A 21052-nucleotide genomic window follows, 5' to 3' on the forward strand; every position below is an offset into this window, starting at 1 on the left:
GAATTTTTTTCGAAGAAAAGTTGGAAATCGTCTCTTTTCAAAAGCATGTTGGTTTTTCAGCTTAACAACTTATTTTTTCTTTTTTCCACCTTTTTCCTTATTTGCTTTTTTCTTATTTGCTCTCTTTTTCTCTTCACTTTCTTTTCTTTTCTATTTCATTTTCTTTCCTTTTCTATTTCATTTTCTTTCCTTTTCTATTTTTATTTTTATCATGATTTTTTTTTTTTTTTGTTTATTTTACATATATACTTTTGGACGATGTTCCTAAACGAAGAACTCTACACGGTTCCAGAATTTCAAACATCATCGATAGTAATGATATATAAATACTAACGCAACGATCTAGACAAAATGTATGCGCTGTACAAATGACAATTGAAACAACAAAAACAAACATTAGTCTCTCAAGTCAAAACAATAACATAGAATAAAAATGACAAAAGAAATATGAAAGAAAACATGAATCTGGGGATCTCCCAGTCACGTGTCTCCACTCCCTCCCAAGAAGTCAAGCAAATCAGCCATCTCCTCATCCTCGTGGGCTTCTTCTCCATCGCCGGGAGCTTCTGGGGGTGCCTCTCCGGCTTGGGCCTCGGGCCAATCTCCGGGCCATGCAACCTCTGCCCTGAACTGGTCTGGAGTAGGGCATGAAAAAGGAGCGAAGCCCTGGCTCTGCATGCTAAGACTCATCTGGTACAGACAGTCATGGGTCCGTACATGTGCTCGGTGGTTGGCTGCCTGCTGGCGAACCAAATGCCGTAAATACTGCTCCATGTCAAATGCCCCAGCCTGGCCAGCCTGATGAGGTGGTGGGGGCGCGCCTGCGGCCTGTGGAGCATCACCCTGACCCTGTCTCTGGGTACAGTACTTCTCAATAAAAGCCCGGGTGATGGGCGGCCGAATCACCTTGGTAGGTGCAACGGGGACTCCGAACGACTGGCAGAGTCCTGTGATCAGTGCGGGGAATCCCAGGGCCCTGTTGGACTTATCTGGGTCCAAAGGGTGCCTAGTGGGCGCCATACCTGCAAAAATGTAGATGGCATCAGCGATCAACTGAGCCACATGGATGCTCATCCGTGTCAGGATGGCGTACACCAGCTGGCACTTAGGCATGGGGAGGTCGGAATTATGATCAGTGGGCAGGATGTTGCTGAGGAGCAACGTCATCCATATCTGGGTCAGGGTGGTCATATTGGTGCGCATGATTCGCACTCGCCTCCCTGCAGCAGTCCGGGCAAAATCCTGCCCCGGTATACATAGCAGCTGGGCGATGGCCTCCTCATCGAACCCATCAGACCGGTTCCTCCTCTGGCCATACTCGCATTCCTGGCCCTCTTCCAACACCGTCGGATATCCCAGGAGCTGGCTGATAGCGTCGGCATCGAACGGGATCCACTGACCCCTAACCCAGGATCTCATGTCACGCACGCCCTCCTCTGTTGGCCAAGCATTGGCATAAAATTCAAGGACTATTTCTGGATCAAACTTGGCCATAGGAGTAACCAGTGGTGCCCACCGCCGGCGCCCTATTTCCTCCTGAAAATCAGTATACTCGTCGTCCCTGAGCTGGACGCGTCGCTCCCGGAGAAACGACCATCCCTTGATGGCTTCGAAGCGCTGCTGGTGTACAACGCTCCTAAAGCGGTGACTGTCGTACTCCGGGGCGGAACTAGTTCCTTCGGCCGCCTTGTCCTTCCTGGACCTCTTTGAGGCAAGCTTCCTCGGGGCCATTCCTGCGAAGGCAAACATTTGGAAAGTTAGTTTTAGTGGGACATTACTCTTAAAGCAAAAATGGCATATAACCTCCTCCCATAAATACAAACATCAATGTAAATTTAGAGCAAGCTTATGCGCCTATTTCCTTACAAACGTTCTCTTGCACAAGACATTCAACCGAAAAAATGCACCCATACACAATCAAGGCAGCTTCGTTACCTAGATTATTTACACGTACCTCCAAGGTGTATTTGTTACTTACATCACACACATCTCCTCGGCTAAAGTCACATACATGCATACTCAAAGCATTTTGGGGCACCAAAAATTGCACATGTGCACATCTTGGTGTTTCTAATACCTATACATACGCAAACTTCATGATGAATCTTGACTACCCACACAATAAGGTGCTACATTTCATGCTCTTTTTTTCAAGTTTTTGCTACCTAAAGCCGCATGCAAATTCAAGCATATTTTCCTTTGCTGACTAAAATTGCATTCAAATTAAAAGGTATACATTTTTTTGGTAATGTATCTTCTTTACATAACATGCAACATATTTATGTGTATTTTTTTGTGAGACATTTTGACCACCAAAAATTATATGTACATACATCCAAGTATTTTGCCATCATACCCAAAGTGTAAATTGCCAAAGGTATCTTGCTACCTATTCTAAACCTACACATTCATGACGAGCACAATTCCTAAACAACTAGGCGTAGGGAAAAAAATTATAGTGTGGCCCATAGCTGATTGCTGGCCCAAAAGGGTAACCTTACCCAATATGCACCTCCTTTTGTATTCTTTTTGCATAAAATTTTAGTTTCTAGGCCTAGGATATATGTGGGGCAATTACTCTAGCCTTTTTCGGGAATGAATACATGTTCCAAAAATAGGAACTATGTACAAACCAAAATGCCCCACGGGTTGTTTCCTTACAAAAGTCACGCGCTAATGCCATTGAGGCATTTCACCGAACACTTGGTGGGCGCGCGTTTAGGCATCAATAGCAAGAGAACGGGGACAATGTGGCATGTCCCATTGCTTCAAAATGCATCATAGGCCTAGGGCCATCTCATACAAACCCCCAATTCAACCCAATCAAGCAAGAAAACAAACCAAAATTGCCCCACATATTTGAGCACACTCCCACAATTTAGAGCACCAAAAGGAGATCAAAATACACCAAGGAAAAGCTAGAAAGCTTAGGGATGGAATACTTACTTGTTGGTGATGAACAAAAGCGCAAAACGGAATCAAAAAATGCGAAAAAGGATGACCCTAGGGCTGCAAATTCGTCAATCCCGTGGGTATGGCTTTTGAAAGGGGGGAAAAGAGGTTTTTGAATGTGAAAACGCCCCCCCTTTCGTCATTTTTATAATTTGGTGCAGGGGTGGCTCGCCCAGGCGAGCCCAGCTCGCCCAGGCGAGCTAACCTGCATTTTTTTTTTTTTTTTTTTTTTTTTTGAGGGGAACATTAGCCATGTCCCCTCCCTTCTCATGGATTAGCATTTTGCCTAACTTGAACTTACTTAGGTTAGAATTAGGCGTTGATTACTTATTTTATTATTACTCTTTTCCTTTTTAAAACAAGCAAATAGTAAAAGAAAGTTGCAAAATACAAAGGATACGGGGCTGCCTTGCAGCGACATTCCCTGCTTGTTTCGCACAGAGCAAGGGCAACGATCGGTCGGTCGTGACCCCATAACCGCTTGCGTTCATCCTTAAGTACCTGCAAGTAATAAACAACCAGGTATGGCCAATCTTGACCGCATCATTACCTTACCTTGATTGGTTTCTGCCGTTCATGTTTTGTCTCCCCTCCAGAAGGTAGCCCAAGGTGATCCTGCCCCTGTTTTACCACAACAATATACATGCGTATGCGTATGCGTATGCATGGATGTTTTCAAACGCAGAAAATTTAGGGAAAGTTGGTTCAGGTTCAATTCTAATTAAGCGCTTGGGGGATCCCATGAACTGAGCGGAAGGGCTCAGGCGATCACAAATTAACGCAAGGTGTGAAACTAACGTGAGGACTAAAAGCCTCAAATCCATGTTTATTTCTTTGAAAGATCGTAACAAGAGGTACAACAGACCGGAAAATCCTGGGGGGAAATCTAGAAAACGCATAAAGATAGAGAACATGCAGCGACATCCTTAATTGCCCCAGCTTCTAAGCATAATATTGTTTGACGACATCAGAGTTCACGGGTGAAGGTAGCTCTTCGCCATCCATGTTGGTAAGCATCAGGGCTCCTCCGGAAAAAGCCCTCTTCACAACAAAAGGCCCTTCGTAGTTCGGGGCCCATTTCCCTCGATGGTCCTTGACAGCATGGGACATTTTCTTTAGCACAAGGTCTCCCTCATGGAACTTGCGTAAGCGTACTTTCTTGTCGAACGCGCTCTTCATTCTCTGCTGGTACAAACGCCCATGACTCATGGCCGTTAAGCGCTTACCCTCAATGAGGTTGAGCTGATCGTAGCGTGTTTGAGCCCACTCTGATTCCTTTAATCTGGATTCTGCCAAGATCCTTAATGACGGGACTTCTACCTCAAATGGTAACACCGCCTCCATCCCATATACCAATGAGAACGGCGTTGCCCCAGTTGACGTTCGCACTGAAGTCCGGTAACCGTGTAACGCGAATGGGAGCATCTCGTGCCAATCCTTGTATGACACGGTCATCTTTTGGATAATCTTTTTGATATTCTTATTGGCTGCTTCCACGGCTCCATTCATCTTTGGCCGGTAGGGTGTGGAATTGTGATGCTGGATTTTAAACTCCTCGCACATTTCCCCCATCATTTTGTTATTCAGGTTGGTGCCGTTATCCGTGATAATCTTTCTTGGCAAACCATATCGGCAGATGATCTCCTTCTTAATGAACCTGACCACCACATTCCTCGTGACATTGGTATATGAAGCCGCCTCGACCCACTTGGTGAAATAATCTATCGCTACGAGGATGAAGCGATGACCATTCGAGGCCTTGGGCTCAATGGCCCCGATGACATCTATTCCCCACATGGAGAAAGGCCAAGGGGCGGACATGACATTCAGAGGATGTGGTGGGGCATTGACATTATCTGCGAATGCTTGACATTTGTGGCACTTCCTCACATGGACACAACAATCACTTTCCATGGTAAGCCAGTAATAACCTGCTCTTAAGATCTTCCTGGCCATAGCATGCCCGTTGGCGTGTGTTCCAAACGAGCCCTCATGGACTTCCTCGATCATGTGATTTGCCTCTTTGGCATCCACACATCGCAGGAGTGTCATGTCGTGATTCCTCTTATACAGTGTGCCTCCGCTCATGAAGAAACTGGCTGCCAACCTCCTCAATGTCCTTTTATCGTTGTCGGCAATCTCTGGCGGGTATTCTTTGCTTTCGACATATCGCTTGATGTCGTAATACCAGGGCTTTCCGTCCCGTTCCTCTTCAACTTGGCAACAATGTGCGGGTTTGCCACGACACTGAAATTCAATGTAGGGTAGGTCCCCGTGCGGTGTTAGCTGGAACATAGATGCCAATGTAGCAAGTGCATCCGCCATTTGATTTTCCTCGCGGGGAACATGATGGAAGGAGATTTCATCGAAGGTCTTAGCCAATTCCTTGATATAGGCTTTGTAGGGTATCAGCTTGGGATCTCTAGTTTCCCATTCCCCTCTCAGCTGATGGATTACCAATGCCGAGTCGCCGTACACCTTGAGTAGTTTGACATTGGAGTCAATTGCTGCCTGGACGGCTAGGGCACATGCTTCATATTCGGCCATGTTGTTGGTGCAGTCGAATCCTAGCCTGGCTGTGAAAGGTACACATTGATTGTCCGGGGAGACCAACACTGCCCCAACGCCATGACCTAGAATGTTTGACGCTCCGTCAAACCATACAGTCCATTTGTCCCGATCTTCGTCCAACTTTTCCTCGAACAAGGCCATGATGTCCTCATCCGGGAACTCCGGATGCATGGGCTGGTAGTCGTTAAGAGGCTGTTGAGCCAAATAATCTGCCAAAGCGCTTCCTTTTATCGCCTTTTGGGTGACGTAGACTATATCAAACTCAGATAGCAAGACTTGCCACCGGGCGATTCGTCCTGTGAGAGCTGGCTTTTCAAAGATGTACTTAACTGGGTCCATTTTGGATATCAACCAGGTAGTATGACTCAGCATGTACTGCCTTAAGCGATGGGATGCCCATACTAAAGCACAACACGTTCTTTCGAGCAAGGAGTAATTCATCTCACAGGTCGTGAACTTCTTACTTAGGTAGTAAACAGCGCGCTCTTTCTTCCCAGATTCGTCATGTTGCCCCAGCATACACCCCATTGACTCGTCCAAGATTGTCATGTACAAAATGAGAGGCCTTCCAGGTACTGGTGGCATAAGCACGGGAGGATTCATTAGGCACTTTTTGATCCTTCCAAAAGCCTCTTGGCAATCCTCATTCCACCGGTCAGTTTGGTTTTTACGCAAGAGTTTAAACAACGGCTCACAAATGGCGGTGAGCTGTGATATGAATCTGGCAATATAATTCAAGCGCCCCAGGAAACCTCGGACTTGCCTCTCTGTACGGGGTTCTGGCATCTCAAGGATAGCCTTCACTTTTTCGGGGTCTACCTCTATCCCTTTCTGGCTTACAACGAAACCAAGCAATTTCCCTGATTTGACCCCAAAGGTACACTTAGCGGGGTTCAACCTTAATTGATATTTCTTAAGCCTTTCGAACAACTTCCGCAGGTTGACAAGGTGTTCTTCCTCAGATTTAGATTTAGCAATTATGTCGTCCACGTAGACCTCGATCTCTTGATGCATCATATCATGGAACAAAGCTACCATGGCCCGTTGATAAGTTGCCCCGGCATTCTTGAGTCCAAAGGACATCACCTTGTAACAGAACGTTCCCCACAGGGTGATGAAAGTAGTCTTTTCCATATCCTCGGGCGCCATCTTTATCTGATTGTAACCAGAGAAACCATCCATGAAGGAAAATAAAGCGAAATTGGCCGTGTTATCTACGAGGATATCGATGTGTGGTAACGGAAAATTGTCCTTGGGACTGGCCCGATTCAGGTCCCGGTAATCTACACACATTCGTACTTTCCCACCCTTTTTAGGAACTGGTACGATGTTGGCAACCCATTCTGGATACCGAGCGACGGCCAGAAATCCAGCGTCAAACTGCTTCTTTACTTCTTCTTTTATCTTCAAGGACGTTTCGGGCTTCATCCTCCTCAATTTCTGTTTTACTGGGGAACACCCGGGATTTAGAGGCAATCGGTGCTGCACAATGTCAGAACTCAAACCGGGCATATCTTGGTATGACCAAGCAAAGATGTCTTGGTAGTCTTTTAGCAGGGTTATTAATTCTTCACGGATAGGTGCGGTAATGCCTGTACCTATCTTTACTTCCCTCTTTCCACTGCCAATTCCTAAGTCTACTAGCTCTGTTTCTTCTTGATGAGGCCCCATTTCTTGGTCCTCATGGGCGACCATTCTTTCTAGTTCCGAAGGAAGTCCCACATCCTCATCTCCTTCATCTTCCGTTTGATTCATTTCTTGCTCGAAGTTGATAGACGGGTCCCAGGTATTAGTACCTTCGGGGGACTCGTCATCGAATCTGCCGTTTTAGAAAAAGAAGTAAACATGCAAATGAATGAGAATGGGTAGAGACTAGGAACAGATGAAGAAAGATCCTTGTATTATAAATTCAAAAACAAAAGACACAAAGCCTTAACAAAATAAAAACTCTAAAGCCTAGGCCCAACTATAGAGCTTTTAAAACCGTAAAGGTTTACATTATGCTTGTTGCGTAAATGCCGGGGCGTTCCTCCACTCGCCAATTTCCCAGCTGGAAATCAGGAGGGCATGGTCGGACCAAATCCGAAGTACTTGGAACACCATCTTCACATATCGCGAACACTTGACCTTCGTCTCCCAGACCCGCACTTATAAAGCTTCTACTTATGTGGTAGGGCGGGCTTCCTTCACTTTCTTGTCTCCAACGCGAGCTCTGACCACTGTTCTTCCTTCCCGCGATGCCTCTTTTCACGTCCGCCTGAGTGGGCTTATAGCCTAAACCATACTTCCCACGATTTCCTTGGGTTTTTATCAGGCTAGTTATGCCGCCATTGTCTTTGCCTAAACCCATCCCGGGTTCATAACCGTTCCCCAACATAACTCGGGCCATCATTACCGCCGCATCGGACAGACAAGGTTGCTCAAAGAGGGAGTCCACGGAGGAAATGCTGACCACCTCAAAAGACTGGAAAGCGGTTTCTAACGATTCTTCTGCGGCTTCCACATAAGGCATGGAGGATGGGCAGCTTACCAAGATATCTTCCTCGCCTGACACGATGACCAAGTGCCCCTCCACTACGAATTTCAGCTTTTGGTGGAGTGTAGAAGGCACAACTCCCACTGAGTGGATCCAAGGGCGTCCCAACAGGCAGCTGTAGGGGGGGTTAATATCCATTACTTGGAAGGTAACTTGACAGGTGTGAGGGCCTATTTGTACTGGGAGATCGATCTCTCCCCTAACCTCTCGGCGAGTGCCGTCGAAGGCCCGAACCACCATTGAACTTGGTTTTAAATGGGAAGCATTGAATGGTAACTTGTCCAAAGTGCTCTTAGGCATCACGTTTAAACTGGAACCATTATCGATGAGTACCTTGGCCACGATATGGTCCATACACTTGACTGATACGTGTAAAGCCTTATTATGCCCTCTCCCCTCGGCGGGGATTTCTTCTTCGGCGAAGGCAAGATAGTTGTTGGCAGTGATATTGTTGACCAGCCCTCCGAAACCTTCTACCGAAATATCTTGGGCCACGTGAGCCTCGTTCAGCACTTTTACTAGCAGAGCCCGATGAGGCTCGGAGCTCATAAGTAACTCTAGCAGCGAGACCCTAGCCGGGGTTTTGTTGAGCTGTTCGATAACCTTGAATTCGCTCTGCTGAATTATCCGAAGGAACTCGCTGGCTTCCTCTAGCGACACCTCCTTTCTACCATCCCTTTTCTCTGGGGGCCCCTTTGCTGGCATATCTTTATTCGAAGCGTGGGGTGCTTCGCCATCTTGTTCCTCCACCACTTTTCCTTTTCCTTTGACGTCGGCAGGTTGGACTGGTAGGTCCGGAGGTGCGAACACACGACCACTACGGGTCACACCGCTCAGCCCCGTGATATTTGTTACTTTAGCTGACAGTGAGCTGACGTCAGTGATTTCTTCTTCCTTCTTCCCCGGAGGTGTATATCTCCACGGGACCGCGTGACTATTTTGGTACGGGAAAGGAACAGGTTTGGCCATTAAGGGGTGCCCGGGCTTTTGCGAGGCTGCACTTTTAGTGAAGTATATCACCAAGGGTTTGGGCTTCGCAACATCGCTCCCCTCCGTAGATTGCATGCATATATGCTGCTCTTCTTTTCCTTTAATGCCGACTTCTAGTCGACCTTGGTCTATCATCCGCTGTAACAATTCCTCTACTTCCAAACACGTCTCCATGTCATGCATCTCGCCGGAATGTAGCAGACAGGAATCCTCCTTACACCCACTATGGGGAATTACACCTCCCTTTTGTAGGGCCTCAAAGATAAACCTCCTAGGGGTTGCCACATCTCTTAAAGGTTTGGACCTGTGGGGCCTATCGGATTCAACTGCATTAACTGCTCCCCCTCCATGATTGGCGAGCGGGTTGGTCCTCACATTGGGCCGATCCTCCTGGAAAGTCAGCCATCCGGCATCCATTAGATGTTGGACCTTGTATTTAAGGGCCAAGCATTTTTCGACGGAATGCCCCGGGGCACCCCCATGGTACTTGCAAGTTGCATTAGGGTCATACCACTTCGGGAAAGGGGGTTCGAGGACCCTTCCGGGAGTTACCACGGCCAAATGATTGGCGATGAGGGATGGTAGAAGATCTTCGTACGTCATCGGGAGCGGGGTGAATTCCGGCAATGGCCTTGGAGGGAAGTTCCTTGTCGTGTTGGAGTTACCGGCCGGTCGAGCCGTGTTCGGAGTTGGAACTTGGGGAGCTTCCCTCTGGGTGGGTGCCTTAGGCTGCACGGGTGTTGAGCTAGAGGCGTTCCCAGCATGAGCCGAGAAGCTTGGGTGATGTTGCGCGTACTGATGGGTACCATGAGGTGTTTGCTGGGGTTTGACCCATGCGGGTGTTGAAGAGACGGCATGGGCATCTCCTTCCTTCCTTTTTGCCCCTGTTGCCCCGATTCTTTTGGCGTTCACGTTTGTGGAGGAAACGTAATCAAACTTTCCTCTCTTCAATCCAACCTCGATTCTTTCCCCGGCAAACACCAGATCCGCAAAGCTGGACGGCATATAACCCACTAGCTTCTCATAGTAGAACACTGGCAGAGTGTCTACCATCATGGTGATCATCTCTCTCTCAACCATGGGAGGAGCTACTTGTGCCGCCAAATCCCTCCATCGCTGCGCATATTCTTTAAAGGTTTCACCCTCTTTCTTAAACATATTCTGCAGTTGAGTACGGTCAGGAGCCATATCAGAATTGTACTGATACTGCCTTAGGAAGGCGGTAATCAGATCCTTCCAAGTACGGATACGGGAAGCTTCCAAATTAGTGTACCACACTACCGCAGCTCCGGCCAAGCTATCCTGAAAGAAGTGTATCAACAGCTTTTCATCTTTAGAATGAGCGCCCATCTTACGGCAGTACATCTTGAGATGGTTTTTGGGACAAGTAGTCCCTTTATACTTGTCGAAGTCCGGCACTTTGAACTTCGGGGGAATAACAACATCGGGTACTAAGCAAAGATCCGTCATGTCTGCAAACGGATAGTCCCCAAATCCTTCCACAGCCCTCAATCTTTCCTCAAGGAGATCGAGCTTCCTCCTTTCTTCAGTTGCCGGGGGCGGCCCTTCCATAGACAAAACTATTGGCGATGCTGCGATGTTGGGTTGGGGCAACGTGCCTGGTGCCGGCCCTTCGGGGATCGGGGGATAAAACTCGACATCCCTTCGAGCATAATCTTGAGGGTTTTTATGGACTTCGTCGGGCTGCTGAGGAGGCTCTTTTTCATGGACGGGAGAAGCAATGTGGCCCGCATCTTCTTGCAAGATGGGTGGTGAATAGTTGGGCGGCAATCCATAAGGGTAAGCCGCTCGGTTGTATCCCAGGTGAGGGCTGCCATCGTGCCCCAGTGTGTCCCTTCCCCGTCCTACTATGTTTGAGGGAGGATGGTGCGTAGTTGCCAAGAGAGTCGGGTCTGCTTCGGCAGCCGAACTGACAGCGGCGGCAGTGGCCGCGTTCTTCTCCATGAGCTGTTTCATACCTAACATGGCCTCCATCATGGAGGCCATTTGTTCTTTCAGAGCCGACATGTCGGCTTTCATCTGTTCCTGCGTCTCCTCTTGATCACCCATCGTTCTAGATTTGGATCTGGTGCGATAGGGATCCCTTGCGGCGCGTTTAGTTATGGTGTTTTTTTCCCTAAAAAACCAAACGTGAGGAGTGGGTAAAGAAAGAAAATGCATGCTAGAGATGAGATGTAGGAGTGATTTGATTTGCACAAGTTTTTTTTTGGAGTAGGAACATGGGACCAACTCATTTTATTTCAAAAAGGAAGTCATATCTAGTCAAGGTCTAAGAGACCATACAAGTTTCCTAACGATTTCTAATTATGTGGGCCATTAAGTCTATCATATGCTGACAATAGCCGAGAAGCCCATGAATCTCTCCGGGGGTGGAGTAGGTGTCTGCCATCGCCTTGGCCTTGGCTAACAATCGGGGAAGTTCTTGACTCTCGTTCAAGGTAAGAGCAAACCGATCCATCCACATGGTTGCCTCTTGGTGTAAAGAGTCGATCACCCTTCCTCTAGCCTCTTTTTCCGCATATACTTGAGCATACTCATCCGCGATTCTATGCTCGTGGGCCGTGGCTAGACCTAACTCTTCTTCGTACTTGGCGATGATAGCTAACATGTTGGTCTCTGTCTCGCATAAACGCTGAGACAAGCTTCTTTTGGACCTTGAACAAGCAATCAATTCCTCTTTCAGAAGCATGCTATGTGCTCGCGACTGGTCCCTTTCTTCCCTTCGCAACTTGAGTTCACTATTGCTACCCCATAGAGCTCCGCGAAATTTGTTCCGGCCATACTCTTCCTTGCGAGCCCTCTTGGTCTCTCGTTCAAGGGCTCTTGCGGTAATTGCATTCTCTTCCCGTAACCCGGCACACTCCTTCCGAACGTGTGTAGCAGCCAACTTGAACTTTTCCTTGGCGAGTTTTGCCTTTCCTAACTCGCTTTTGAGAGCTTGGACTTCCTCGTCCTCTTCCGGTGCTTCAAAATTCTCTTCGCTGACGACTTTTAACTTGGCGAGCCAATCTAAACCTCGTATGCGAACTCTCAGCCATTCGCGGTACCCACCAATGATGCCATTACGAATGCCTCTAAGCTCTTGATCTTTCCTTAACGGGGTTTCCCATGCCTTATGGATTCTTTGTATAGTCTTGGAATTTTGTGCGCCGAGATCCCTCACAAGGAAAGGAGACATGCTTTCTTCCGTCGGTGCTCCCCTCATGGGGTACCCTAGTTGTCTTATAGCGAGCGTGGGATTGTAATTAATACAACCCCTCGTTCCTACCAGCGGAATGTTTGGGTATCTTCCACATGAGAAAAGGACTCCTTCTCTTCCTTCCTTCCATCGGGGGAACCAACTGATTGTTCTACTTCCTACCCCAGCCAAGAGCTGGTCCCAATCCATTCTCCTCTTTTCAGTACACGAGCGATGGCTCAGGAGCGGACATGGATGTCTTGTGTCTTGCTGGAACAAGTGTGAAACCAACCAAACACAGAGGGCGGGTAAGCAACAGATGATCCGTGCGCTACTCTTCTCGCACCTTCGGTCAAATGTGTCAAATAGATCTGCCAAGACAGCTACCACCGGACTTTCCTTGCTATGGTGGTAGGCAAGGAAAGCGTCGATCGCTGCTAGGCCTACCAAACCATCCACGTTTGGAAAGAGGACGACCCCAAAAATTAGCAAAGCTAACACATCCATAAACGGGACCCATTCTCCTTGATTGGCCATACCCCTCGCTTTGTCTTCTAGGTACTTCTGTGGTAGGCCCGCTATGCCGTTCCGAGTCTGTTTTATGCGGTCCAAACCTCTGGCTGAATCCTTGACCACAGTTGCAATTCTGCTTAAAGAGGGGAGACACCCGGAGGAAAGATATGGTTTCCTTCCCCCGAGAGGACATCCTAGAATTTCCTCAAATTCTTCAATGGTTGGTACTAATTGGAAGTCCCCGAATGTGAAGCATCTCAAGGGCTGGTCGTAGTATTGGGTAAGTGATGCAATGGCTTCTATGGACACCTCTGCTATGGTCAACTCTAAGATCTTTCCGTAAGTCTTGCGGAAGGCTTGCATTTGGAGGGGTTCCATCAACCGCCCTAATTCCTTGATGCTGGTGGTATCTGGGCTTTTGACCTTGACTTGGTAGAACCTCTTGCCGGTTTGATTTGTTCCCATGCTTACTAAAGTGAGATAAAAGCTGGTGCAAATCAAAACTCCGATATCTCATGGGTGGGATGGATGAATGCATGATGGAATGCATATGACACAGATGCAATCTAGGAATGCGGGGGTCCGGGGAATTTGTCCCCTTCTTAGATACGACGTCTAGGGGTAGCGAAATGCCCCAACGCACGTTTTTTTTTAAAAAGGCGACACGGACCCTCCGTTGGTTTGTTTACAGTAGGGATCAAGACAGAACCCATATGCAATGCCTATGCAAAAGACACAATGCGGGAATGTGCACAGTATGACAATATTTACCGAACATAAGCAAACGGGTATATGATACTATGCATGGCAGTGTGAAAAAATGGCACGCAGCGTGTTTGCTTCGTGCCCCTATTTAAGGGACCTATAAGGGAGAGAACTAACAAGGCTTTTAGCAATAATCCCCCAAGGTAGTTATATCTCTCTTGATGGTTTCTAGAGGTATCATCCCCTTTGAAGAACATATTGTAGCAGTAGGGACTACTAGCAACAATAGGTTTTTTCAAAGAGAAAAGCTCTAGATGAGGGTTCACTGTAATCAAGCAAGTCGGAGACCTAGCATGATCACAGATTCACCTCCACTCCTTATGTTCCCATGAACCCGGGTATAGGGCCCTTTTTCACTCACAGTGTGTGCAAATAGTGTTAGTGTTTGTGTGCATCAAATGAATAAATATTTACCTTATGCATACATTCTAAAACACACTAAAAGCAACAAATAGTTTATATACACAAGAACATAAAACAAATAAAGGGAAACCAACCAAGGAGAAAGTCATGATAAAACATTGCACAAGATTAAATGGCCTAACTCTCTAAAAAACAGTCCCCAGTGGAGTCGCCAACTGTCGCAACCTACCCTTCGACGGGAGGGCGACGCGTGACTCGCGGGATGCGTGTTCCACGAAAGGAATACGCGCGGAGTCGCCACCAACGTTTATTTGAGGAAAACGTCGGAAAAACCGGAAAAGACGCGATCTACGAACTTTTTAGGTGAAAGGTTCGGGAGTTGTATTTACGCACGGGGAAGGTATTAGCACCCCACACGCCCGTCCCAAGGGACGGCAGCCTTTAATCGAAATGTGCAAACATGACTTTGATTTTTATATTCCCTTTTATGTTCTTATATCCTTTATACCCTTTTTATATTTTTCTTTTTTGTGGTCGACAAGGGTGCTTCCCTTTGCTCCTACGTATTCCTCAATTTGTGATGAGGAAATCAGACCTACGTAGTTCTTTCGGAACAAAGTGTTTGGTTAAGTTGTTTTTGTCATTTTTGCAAAATATGTTTTTATTGAACAAAAGGTCATTTAAGGTGTTGAACCATTAAACGGTCTTTTGATTTTGAAAGGGGAGAAACGTTAAGGCGTTGGACCATTAACGATCTCTTGTTTTTGAAAGGAGAGAAACGTTAAGGCATTGGACCATTAACGATCTCTTGGGGTGGTCGACAAAAGCGGGGCTTTTGCTCCTACGTATCCTCAATGAGGAACTCAGACCTACGTAGTTCTTTCTTATCAAGTGATTCTTTTTTATTTTAAGAGGTGATCATTTTAAGGCGTTGGACCTTAAAAACGATCCATTTTACTTAGTGAGGAATTGAAATGACGAACTTTCAAAAGCCTTATTTTTGTGGACGAGCTTGACTAGGCGAGTTGATTTTAGCCTTAGTTTCACTTTAGTTATTAATCAATTCGATTAAGAATGAGAAATCCCAAAGAGAAAACGTCCGATTGATTTTCCGCTTTATTTCACTAAAAAGATATTTTTTTGATTTATTATATTATTTTTTACCTCTTTTTGATTTCCAACGTGGTTACGGCATGACCGAACGGTCGGAATTTATTTTAACCGAAGTTAATGGATAATACAATTCAAACGTTCGGTGGACATTTATTTTATTTTTAAGTTAAGCAAGAAATGACTTAAGTAAAATGGCTTAAGCACGTCAACAGGGGGTATAAAAAGTAAACAAAACGAGAATAAAAATGTACGAAACACAATGTGGACCACTACGGGTACATAGAATGAATCGAAAAGCTTGGTTCGAGGTACTTACCCGTTGAAGATCGAAGAACGATGAAGAACGAATGAAGAACGTCGAAGAACGGTTGAAACCTTTGCGAGATTCCTCACGGAAAACGTTATGGAAACGTTTCGGAAGCGCCTCGGCTTAGATTTTCTTCACGGAAACAATTTTTCCAAGCAAATTCGAAAGAGAGAGAAGTGCCTAAGGGGCTGGGGTCCCTTTCTTCTTCATTTCCTCCCCTATTTATAGCAAAATAGGGGAGGTGGTTGCCGCCCAGCTCGCCCAGGGGAGCTCAGCTCGCCCAGGCGAGCAGGGTTGCTTCCTCCAGAAGCAACCGCCTTCTGGAGGAATCTTCTGGAGGGCCTAAGTGGGCCTGGGTGCTATTTGCACCCCCATTTTTACTAAGTACACCCCCCTCTGCTGTTTTTTGGTGATTCTTTTTTCGTAAAGTTACGGAAACTTACGAATTTCGTAACGATACTTGTTTTCTTTCCGTAATGTTACGGAACCTTGCGGATTACATAATCATCCCCTTTTTGACTTACGGAATGTTACGGAACCTTACTTAATTATGTAACGATGCTTCCATTTGATTTCCGATGTGTCACGGAAACTTGCGGATTGTGCATCAACATTTTTTATATTTTCCGGCATGTCCTGAAATTTCATAAATTGCCTAATGATGGGTGCCAAGCACCTCACAAGGACCAAAGAATGGTCGCATGTCATCAAGCAAAGGTCCCCGGACGAAATTAGGGTATGACACCAAGTTAATGGCAGGGCTCAAGGACTTAAATGTCATTGAGTTTGGAACTACTCCTCGGGCCACGCACAGGGTTGTGATAAGTGCGGGAAAGCCGAGCCTGGAGGAGTTGGACTGGGCCATCTGAGAGATCTGTCCAGAGATAAGTGAGCCCACGTCCATGTCCATCCCCATAACAAGTCCATAAACTAACCTCACCCTGTCCATATTCAAATCAGACGTGTGAGAAGTGGGGGCGAGGTTAGAATATGACAGGACGCTCCAGGTCTGTGCCAGCGTAGTCAAATCCTTCCTAAGGAGCTTCCAGGGTGCACCCTCTACATTAAGTACAAATCCCTTCCATGGGATGCAGAGTCTGGCAGCCAGCTCCTGAGGGGCCATGCGAGTGTTGCAGATGTAACAACCCACCTCGTCGCTACGATATCACCATTCTAAATTGTGATTATTTCAAATTTTAAATAAAAGCTCTGTTAATTTGCTTATGAAAAAATGAAAGTAATTTTTGTCTCGACATACATTCACCAAACAACACACCATTACTTAAGTGAATACATATACATATAGGAATAGTAACTCAGTACGCGTCATACACATAAAGGAAAGTACATTTGTTCATACATATAATTAAATATGTGATTTACATCTTTAGTTAAACAAAAGAATCATGAACCAGCTATGGAGGAGTTGATTAACAAAACACAACTCCTAAAATAATCCCAACGTCATCACGTCAGCTCGACAACTCCTCAATAGAATCTCACTTCCTGCACCCTATTACGGTCATTCTGCTCCCACGAACATGGTTTACGATCATCACAGGTATCAACCACACGATACAAAATTGCAAGGGTGAGTTCATTATAAAAAGAACCAATACTAAATCCAAATAACCACAATTAGTAAGAGAACATAGACAAAACTCATCAGCTTACACAACATTCGTTAATCAACACACACATCCAGCAATTATTCATCATCCATCCATGGATCCAATCAATTATGCTTAGAATGATGCATGCACCTGACCTCAACACTCAGATGCAATGTGGTATCGTACCATCCCCAAGGAAATAGCCTAAGCGTGTCCCCACGACACCTCACTTAGGGAAACTATGCAGTAAGTGTCGAGGCCACCCTGTCGTGCATCGTAACTCCCCCCCATGGTGATCATCCTGGGCCACAAGGGAGTTCCCAAACCGAGTGACACACCCCCTAGTACAAGTAGTCCTCCTCACAAGGAACTACAAGTACATACTGTCATAGTTTATATTATTTCCCGTGTCATATGAGGCATGAAACATGGGCACCATTAAGTGCAAGGACCATTGATGAATTAAAGATCCTAAACATCCCCTCAGAGATGTTTAAACTCTTTAACCACTCTATTTTCCCCCACCAGGGACATCCGACAAGGTCAATGCACCCCCCTATGAACATACATAACATACGATGTATGAACGTGAGCACCATCAAGTACAAAGACCGTGGATGAATTAAAGATCCTAAACATCCCCTCTGAGATGTTTAAACTCTTTAAACACTCTATTTTCCCCCACCAGGGACATTCGACAAGGTCAATGCACCCCCCACGAACATACACAACATCCAACATATGAAACATGGGCACCATCAAGTACACTAACCATGGATGAATTAAAGATCCTAAGACATCCCCTCAGAGATGCTTAAACTCTTTAACCACTCTATTTTCCCCCACCAGGGACATCCGACAAGGTCAATGCACCACCCATGAACATACATAACATGCATCATCTCAATGCATTTCCAACATCATCAACATTTCATTTCAATATCATTCTCAACATAAGCATCATCTCATCTCAATGACATTATCAACAACAACAACCTCATTCCATATCAACATAATCATCAATAATAACATCAATTCATGTTGACCTAATGTCGCAACCTACCTTACGATGGGAGGGCAACGTTAAGGCTCACGGGTGCGTCTTCCAAGGAAGGAAGGCGCACGGAGTCGCCACCAACATTTATTCGAGGAAAACGTTAGAAAAACCGGAACATGTGGTCTACGAACTTTAAGTGCGAAAGGTTCGGGAGTTGTTTTTATGCACAAGGAAGGTATTAGCACCCCACGTGTCCGTCACAAAGGACGACAACCTTTAATCAAATGTGCAATATGACTTTCAAAACTACGTATTTTCCCCTTTTCTGTTTTTATGTATTTTTCCCCTTTTTATGTTTTTTTTCTTTTTATGGGTCTTTTTGTATTTTTTTTATCTTTTTGTGGTCGACAAGGGTGTTTCCCTTGCTCCTACGTATCCTCAATTGCGATGAGGAAATCAGACCTACGTAGTTCTTTCAGAACTAAACGTTGGTTAAGTTGTTTTTATCTTTTTCTGCAAGAAATATTTTCCGAACAAAAGTCGTTTAAGGCATTGGACCTTTAAACACGTTAAGGCATTGGACCATTAACGATTTCTTGGTTTTGAAAGTTGAGAAACATTAAGGCGTTGGACCATTAATGATCTCTTGGTTTTTGAAAGGAGAGAAACGTTAAGGCGTTGGACCATTAATGATCTCTTGGGGTGAAAGAAAAGAAACGTTCAGGCATTGGACCATTAACGATCTCTTGGTTTGTTTGAAAAAGGGTGGTAAAAAAAAGCGGGGCTTTTGCTCCTACCTATCCTCGATTTGTGATGAGGAACTAAGACCTACGTAGTTCTTGCAAAAGCGATAAAGTTATGCGTTGATTTTATGCTTTGAATGGTCCATTTTAACCAATAAAAGCAAAGAGGACCGTTTTAAGGCGTTGGACCTTAAAACGGTTTTGAGTGACTTTTACGGACAAAGCTTGGTTTGTGAGTTGATTTAAGCCTTAGTTTCACTTTGATTATTAGTCAATTCATTCAAGGAAACTTTCAAAGAAAAACGTCCGATTGATTTTTTTTGGTTATTTTATTATTATTTTTTTCTAGATATTTTGATTATTTTATTATTTTTTTTGAAGATATTTTGATTATTTTATTATTATTTTGCTTTTGATTTAACCGAAGTTACAACGTGAACGATCGGTTGGATTTTATTTTAATAGTGATTAAATGAGATTACAACACAAATGATCGGTTGAAATTCATTTTATCAATTATTGGGCGAGATAACGGCTTAAATAAACGGTAAAAAGCTTGTTAAAAGCGGAAGAAAAGAAAATTGAAAGTGAACGAGATGAAGATGAAAGCAAACAAAACAAGAAATGAATTGAAAGTCTTAGATTCGAACACTTACCGGTTGAAGACCGAAGAACGGATGAAGAACGGTGAAGAACGACGAAAAATATTCACGGATTTGCTCATGGAAACGTCTCAGAAGCGTTACAGAAGCACCTCGGCTTGGATTTTCTTCATGGAAACACATTTTTTCACCCAAAACAGCTAAAATGCATAGCATAGGGGTCAGGGATCCTTGAAACTCAGCCTCCCCCTATTTATAGGAGGATTGGGGAGGTGCTTGCCGTCTAGAGGCTTCTTGAGGAAGATTTTTGAGCGCACCCCAATTACTAAATTCACCCCCGTGTTTGATAAGTTCACCCCCGCTTTTGTGTTTTTGGCTGTTTTCTTTTCGACACGTCCCAGAACTTTACAGATTCCATGGCAATGGGTATTAAACATTTTGAAGTGGTCAAACGGAGGTCGCATGCCAACAAACAATGGTCCCCGGACGAAATTTGGTTATGACACCTGATCATCACTAACAACGTCATCTCAAATCAATATCATCATAAATATTAACATCACCACATATCAATTTAAGTCATCAATAGCAACATCAACAGTAAGTCGCATTCCGCATATACATATATCTTTCATGCCTTGGATTTACACTCCCCAGGTCTTCAAACAACACAAGTCTAATAAGGACAATAACGTTATTCATTAACAATAAATATATCGCATCCCATTCCTCAAAAACATTGTTTTCTAAAAACAAAATCAACTTGCAACAGGGATAGGCATATATTCCCATAGTTAGGTTCCCTGACCCTAACCGTGGCATCAAAATAGTAAATTTATAATAAACTCCCCTCACCTATTGTGATCTCTCCTTCATTTCCTCTTCGCGTCGCTCTAAGGTCTCTTTCTCTTGTTCACATTCTTTAGTCCAAATGTAAGGCTCTGTATGCCAAATTGAAGGAAAAACAATATAGATTTCAAAAACAAGGTCAATGACAACATTCGGAGTCAAATACCCCTGTCAAAACATAAAGGGCTGAGGGGTGTTTCGGGCTCTACAAAAAGGAAACATCATTTTGAAATTCCGATCATGCCAATGTGACCGAGGTTTGTGAATGCCGCAAAAATAACCTCAATGTTATAAAAAGATAACTTTTACAATGTCTCATTCTCTAGGGTTTTTCAAAGGAAATGTAAAAAAAAAAACCCTATTACAGTACCCAACACATAAGAGACACTAAAAGGAACTCAAACTAACTAGGAGAAGGTTTAGAAATCAAGATTACCTCAGAGAAACTTTGAAATGGAGGATTGGGGGATTTTCTCCACCGAATCCTTGAGGAGGATTCTGAGGATTCTACTCCGATTAAAGTGTTCCTCTTGGTGTAGGGGTTCAACGGCAAGCAATGACGGCTTACAGCGGTCACCAGTGGTCTTGGGTGGTGGAAAATGAGGTTTTAGGGTTAGGGTGGCATTTTGGAGAAGAGGAGAGTGAAAAATCATGTTTTTCACACTGAAAATGTATTTATAACCTGCAAATTTCGCTTAGCAAGCCTGTCGCCCTAACCTGAAGTCCACTTCTTGCGCTTAGCGTAAGAATTTAGGCTTGGTGCAGCCCCCTCTACACTAGGGCTCGCTTAGCGCACCTCTGGTCATTAAGCGCAGTTCCCTCTCTGGTTGGAATTGGGCTCAGTGCACCTCTGGGTGCTCAGCGCAATTCCCTCTCTGGTTGGAATTGCACTTAGTGCGCCATTCTCACTTTGTGAGAGACCAAAAGTTCTTACTTTCA

Source organism: Glycine max, chromosome 20, assembly GCF_000004515.6.
Source record: "Glycine max cultivar Williams 82 chromosome 20, Glycine_max_v4.0, whole genome shotgun sequence".
Lineage (NCBI taxonomy): Eukaryota > Viridiplantae > Streptophyta > Magnoliopsida > Fabales > Fabaceae > Glycine > Glycine max.